The sequence below is a fragment of the Anas platyrhynchos genome, chromosome 2, assembly GCF_047663525.1.
Source record: "Anas platyrhynchos isolate ZD024472 breed Pekin duck chromosome 2, IASCAAS_PekinDuck_T2T, whole genome shotgun sequence".
Classification (NCBI taxonomy): Eukaryota; Metazoa; Chordata; class Aves; order Anseriformes; family Anatidae; genus Anas; species Anas platyrhynchos.
Window position 1 is genome coordinate 51,571,574 of NC_092588.1, and position 7,151 is coordinate 51,578,724.

Here is a 7,151-nt window from a genome sequence, read left to right on the forward strand (position 1 = left end):
AATCTAGTTCTAATTTAATGTAGTTCTGCTCACAGGAGCAGAAATCCATCTGTTCACCTACTTTACATGTGAAATGATTACATGACCTAGTTTTGCGTGAAATATTAAGTTTAATACACTTTTCAACATCCCTGGGCTGAAATGAAACTTTAGTTTATAATAAAATATGGTAATAATTGATCTGAACATAATGACTACTGAATAGTGGTCTGATGTGTTGCATTTTGTGGAGGACAGTGCGATACATATAGGTTATAAAGACATCATGGAAGTATAACATTTTCAATTTGTAACGTTAAAAAATGGTGAATTTTATGTTCTATATGTTCTATGAGTGTAGATGGATCTCCACCTAAGAACAATCAATCAAACACTCTTGTCAAACTGAACAAAAGCTATGATATGAATAACCTGTAAAATGAAATCAATTAAATCCACTGCATATGACAAAAATAAAAATGAATATAATAATATTACCTTTCAATAATAAATGAGTTGGTAGTTTATAAGATCCATATTTTTGGCTTACCCATCCAACAAAAGAATTAGTAATGACAAGCCTTTGCATAATCCTTCCTACTGTAATTAACATTCTCTTTTTATAATCTTCTGAACGTTCTTAAAGAATTGAGTGAGATTTCTCTGAGACCAGAAGTGATTTCCTACATTCGTAAGTTGTACGAAATCATATTTTTTAGTCTTAAGATTTTTTTTTTTTCTGAACAGATTTTCAAAGAAAAAAAATAAAAAAAAAAAAAACAAAACAAACAAATAAAAAACTTTTCCAAACCCTTTGCCAAACTTTTGCAAAAGTGGTGAAAGAACAAGAAAGCCATAGCAAAAATATTTTGGCTAGATGAGAAAAGCCCTTGTCACTGAGGGTGAACAATTCAAATGCAAACCATTTAAATCCTTTAACCACTATTGCTATTTTGAGTATTGGCATCTCGGGAGTGGAGAAGGTCATTTCAAAAAGGGAGTAGCAGCTGCTAATTTCAGAGCTAGAAAGCTGACCAAAGGTATTTATGGTAGTTGTAATAGTATGAAGTATGACCTCTACCAAGTCTTAAGAATCTACAGGGAACCACTACAGAGTTGACTTTTCTAATTATTAACAAAGCTTCAAATACAGCCAACACCACATGCCAACAGTTGTCTGTGGCTACCATAGTAAAGATATTTAGTATGCCTACTAGATATTTACTATAGATATTTACTATAAGCCTACAAGGACCTACGTCTGATTCTCTGTACCTCAGTTGTCAGGACTTATTTATTGTTAATATTCTTATGATACCACTATAAATATTTCAAATATATAAGAAAGAGATCTTTTGCCAAACACAAACTATGAAGGATCTACTTGATCATTTCAGAAATGTGGTGAACTGTCCAGGAAGAGGGAGAAAAACATAATATTTTAGTGAATCTAATTATTATGAATTGTGAACTCTAGATTAAATTCATGATTTTAACCTGGACTTGGTTCTCTGACATTCACTGTCTCCTAAATGTCTCTACATTCTTACATAGAAATCATTTCTTAAAAAAAAAAAATATATTTCCTTGTTCTCAGATTTGACATAATAATCATATATCACATTTTAATTTATGGATACCAAAATAACAATATCTTGAGAATTGGATGTCTCTGTCCCACACAAATCAGAGTGGCCATTGGTCTGTAGGGACAACTGAAGTTTCCAAACATTAAGCAAACAAGCCAAGAGGTTCAGCTGTACTCATTTGTATTCAGTTTTCAGATAAAAGAAAAATGCTACAGTTAGAAATTTGTGAATAGCACATATGTAAATGAGAAAACATCAAAGCTGCACAAGGATCCTGGAAAGGATGGATAAGGAATCTCTCAGTGACAGGTGGTTGTACCTCAAAGGCCTAATTATCAGACAAGATGGTGGGTAAGGGTCCTTACTCAAAGAAGAGGGTGGCCTACAAAAATGAAATGCCTCCTATTCATTGGCTTAAGCTGACAAGGAGATTTTTCAATGGATGAATTTTAATGAGAAAACCCAGTCCCAATTTACTGTTAATTCATTGCATTAAATGGTCAATGTAATATCTGCCTACATTCAGTTCTGTGTTCCACTCACATATCCTTTGCATTAGTTTTTTTCTACTGCTGCAAAGCCATCTTCTAACAAGAATGAATGACCTCACTATAACCTTTAAAATAAGAATTTTATCCCTATTTTACAGGAACCTGATGCACTGGATGATTAGATGACTGACCTGGTATTACACCCATTAGAGCTGTGCCAGAACTGCAAGCAGAACATTGATTTTTCCTGCGGCTTATTACCCTATGATTTTTGATGGAAGAAAGTCAAACTTTTCAGACTGCTTTCCCATCAGTTCATGTCCTTTGTACGTGTATCTAAGTGTCAGAAATTTGCCTACAGATCTCCTCCACACCTTCAGATACATCCTCCCTCATCTTTTCTGAGGATTCTCAGAATTTTTCACAATTTCTGACTGACTCTGCTTGTCCCCATCAGTGGTCTGTGAGGTACGTGCTAAAGCTTGGCCAGCAGCTCATGTACATGTACTGATTGGCTTATCAGCAGGCAAAACATAGAAGATGACTTTTGTGCTTACACTTTTGTTTAGAAAGAGCATTAACTGGATTTATCCTGTCTAGCAGGTGACAGTTTTCATGAAAAGTGTATGACTTTAACTGTCTTTAAGATTTTCATTAGTCCATCATGTCTTAAATTTGTTAATCAGTTAAAATTATTTGGATTGAAATGTAACCCCCATACACTGAAGAATAAATTAATCTACACTCAAAAAGTAGAACTAAACTTTTCTGGGATTATTCCTGAAGCAGCCTAATACTGATGATTGTGTATATCTAAGGCAAGAAGTGAGTTTTCAGAAGTCAAGGCACAAATCCTAGGCTCTCTCTCTCTCTCTCTCTCTCTTTTTTTTTTTTCCTCCTCCCAGTCATAGGAGAAACCTTCATAAACAATAGATTCCCTATGACAATTGACTTATGAAGCTGTGCTAGATCATTCAATCTGTTAGTCCTAAATGTTGTATAGATCCATTACACATCAGGATTTTTCATAGCCAATTTTTGACTAACAAAGAGGCCATTTCTTGACAAATGGTCCTTCTGTTTCTTTGCTGTCTGAGCCTCCTGATCCCCCCTTTTTTTTTCACAGTCCTACATTTGTCTTCTGTTTGGCACAGGTGCAGGTGGATAGCACTATTACACTGGGAGTGCTTGGCTTGTGTAGCTACTTTTCTGTCAGTATTTATCATAACTAACACTTTTTCCCTTTCAGTGGGTACCTAATTAGAATCTGAAATCTGGCTTAAGGCTGTCTTAATATCAAGGGCCCAATTCTTCTTTCAATTACATAACAGTATGTCCAGGACTGTTAACAGAATCAATACATATTTATGCCAGTAAAATCAAAATTTAATCCAAGTTTCTGCTAAGGAATACATTTTCAACTATTTGGGGGAAGATAAATAGCTTAAGATAATTGTTGTCTTGGTAGCTTGATGAGAAAATGACAGTTTACTTGATAAAGATGATTTTCCCTCTGTTTTATTCCCACAGAAGATGCCTGGTTGTGATGAACACCTGCTGGTCAAAAGGCTGCAGGCAGTGTTATTGGATGTAGGCTCCAAGTGGGCTATCTCTTCATCACCTTTGAAGAGCTATAGCAAGAACAAACTGTGAGGACAGGATCCCTCTACAGCTGATGACAGGATTGTCCAGAGGCACGTGTTTTAGAGACCTCTGATTGACCCTTATGCAAATGTCAAGTTCATAAGATTGATAAGGGCATTTCTTGCAGAACTATAATATTTCCTATTTCAGAAACAGAGAGATAAACTGAAGATCTGTTCACACTTGAGCAAGCATGCTGGACTGGCTCTCAGAAGCTTGGTTTAGAAGAACATAACACCACAAGAATATCAACAGGACTTTGAGCAGCCTTCCCTAAGGGGAATCTGGCATGTAGATAATATAGGCAGGGAGACACTTGTTTCAGTAGGAGACTCTCTGTATTTACAGCTGAAGTGTAAATGAATCCACTGGAGTTCAGAGATATTCATATAATCTAATATAAACGTACAGTGCAAATGAAGAGCCTGGTCTTTTTCATCTTAGCAGGAAATGCAGGTTTCTCTAGCATCACCAGGCTCATGGATAAAGCAATCTTAATGTTTTTTTTCTTTAACTGAATTGGTCCAAAGCAATCATTGATTATTTTGATTACTCCAAGAAAATAAATAAACAAATAAATAAAAATTCATAGTCTCCCTAGTTTCCCTATCAAGCAACCAATCGTAGGAAATTTGTCTGGTAAAGTCTCATATGGAAAAATAAATAAATAAATAAATAAACATATGTATTAAATGTGAGATTTCTTCTTCCTTAGATCAGTGTAGATGGAGCTATTCATTCCCAAGGTCTTGCTATAATTCTGTTGCTTAACTTGCTATTTCAGGTTTAATTCCCAATTTAGTTTGCATATACCACCTCAGTTACTGGGCATCTGGAGTTAATTGTAGTTTTGCCATTAAATTCAACATATGTGGAATTAGGGCAGTAGAGCAGAGAGCAGATGTCCAAAAGTTTGTTGCAAAACCAAGGCTTAACTATGTTAAGCCCAGTATAAATGCTCAGCTTTTATAGTCTTTGAAGAAGAGTCTGCCAACCTGATTTGATTCAAAGGGATCAGATTAGAACACCATGTTTATTCTGACTTTTGATAGATAGAAAGGTTGTTACAGAGGAATCAGGTGTTGATAAAGTGGTATAAAGACAGACAATGTGTTTATAGACTTTGTCGATGATTTCTTTGAAAGACCTATGAAACAGCTGGTGCTTCAAATGGAATAGGTACCAGGAACATCAGGACTGATTTATGGGTGTGTAATAACCATAATTATTAATTATATAATTGTAATTGTAATAATTACATAAATGTAATCTGGTTCATACCACACTTTTGCACTGCAGGGCAATTCTTTATATCTACAGTAAAGAGCATGTTTTTCATGTGGAATCCTACAGCTGTATCTGTATCAACTATATTTGAAGATGGCATTGACAATGCCAGGCACAGGAAAAACACAATGTGTCAAGATTTGAAAACTGCTAGAGTGATTTCAGAAGTCCCGCACTCTGATTAAATGATTCATACCCTAGTTTACAAGAACAAATTGATCCTGGAGTATAATATGCTGAACAACACGTTCCTGAAAGGAATTTGCTGATGTGTTAACAAATGGCGACTCCAAACTGTCCTGCTTTAAACTTGATCAAGGTTTCTTTTCCACTGAACACTTGATATCCTAGCCACATTTAAAAGGGAAGTTGAGTCCGGAGAAGAAAATGAGTAATCATTCATGTATCCACAAAGAGATCTTTACAAAAGAAGCCAGATGATGTGGCAGGGTGTTTTCAAAACTTTTCTTGATGACAGATGTTCAGATGAAAAAGCTCTGATTTTTCTGCAACTTGCAGAAGGAGACATGGGCACTTTGTGAAGTAGATTTGTTCACAAAATCAATTCTGTTTGATGTTATCTCTTCACACATGGGTAACAAACAAGATAATCAAGAAGTACTCATGGCTGTTAAAGAACAACTGTGTCAGGAAGAAAAGTATGTGCTAGGAATTTCCCACATGTTTTGAATAATACAGTTACACTGCTGTCTATCATATGGATGTCTTTTCTCTTTTGCCAAAATTCTATACACAAGATAGATATTTCATATAAAAATTACTTGTAATGTATACTGTACTTTTTCATATTCTTTATAGATATTTATGTAGAATTCAGTGTCTTTTCATCACAGAAGTGGTTACAGATAGTTTTAATAAGATTTTAAAGAAAGCAACAAGTTGAGGTAGTTAACAGACAAAGCGTCAGTCATACATGTATTTGAGATTAAAATATATAGCTGTCCATTATTTTTAAAGTCTTAAGGTGGCGAATCAAAAAAAATCACAATTCTAGGATGGATTTCCAAAAGTCATGTGCCCGTTTGACTCTACTGAACGCTTAGCCTCTTTGAGGAAATGGTGTTGATTGCAGATTTTTTCATCTAAGATTCATCCTTCATTAAGTGACATTGCAGAATCACTGAACTGAGACCTTCCATCTTTTTTTCCTTTATTTATTTTTTATTTTTTATTTTTTATTTTGTTTTGTTTCTTCTCATTTATTTTGGAAATGAGGTATTAATTTACTTTTCCCCCAAATTAGAAAAGGGACTTTGAGACATAGCTTTTCAAGAGAACGGAAAAACTTGTGAAGTATCAACTAATTTTCTCAACACATAAATGAAAGTATAAAGTTTCTCAAGTTTCAGAAAGGGATAGCCATATGAAAAGCACTGATATTTTCATAGTAATAAAGTTTTGCAAGAAATGTCTGATGTCTGGCAATAAATTGTGATCCATAATATATTCCAAGTAAACTGGTGTCTCAGTTTCTAATAGGTTTGTACCCTGGAGTTAGGTTTTCTTATTGTCAAGAAATTGTTGAACTTTAAGGCATGCTGAACTTTAAGTCCTATTTGAACTTTAAGACCATTTCCTTTGTTAGGACTTTACCCAAGGGTGTGGGGGAAAAGATCTTCCTGATTTTCATAGGTCAAGTCTTTATCTTTGATTAATTAGTTTAATCAAAGTTTTGGTACTTTAAAAATCATTACCTTCATTTATGTAATTATGATGCACATATGAGCATAATTTAATCAGGTATATTTCATGTTTTGAGTGAAGAAATGGCTGACTCTTTAGTAAAACAATGTTGGATAGATTTCAAAATGTTTTTTTCATGATATATAAAGGAGCTTGATCCAGCTGAATGATGCTAAACAGACCTAAAGGAAGAAAGAAAGTCCTACAGTTGATAGAGTTTCATTTTCTGCAGCTGATCCAAAGGGAGTATATTTCTTAAGACCAAGTTGGCTGTGGATTGCAAGTATTTCTGGCTGTACAATGCATTTAGTTAGTGTTTCCTGAGAGCTATATTGTACATGGAATTTGGTTTAAATTATATCTAAAAAGTAAGTACAATTGAGGAGACAATTCCAGAAGTACAGAGGCACACTGGTGAGATCCCGTCTGAATGTTTGAATGGCAGCATTTGGGTGAT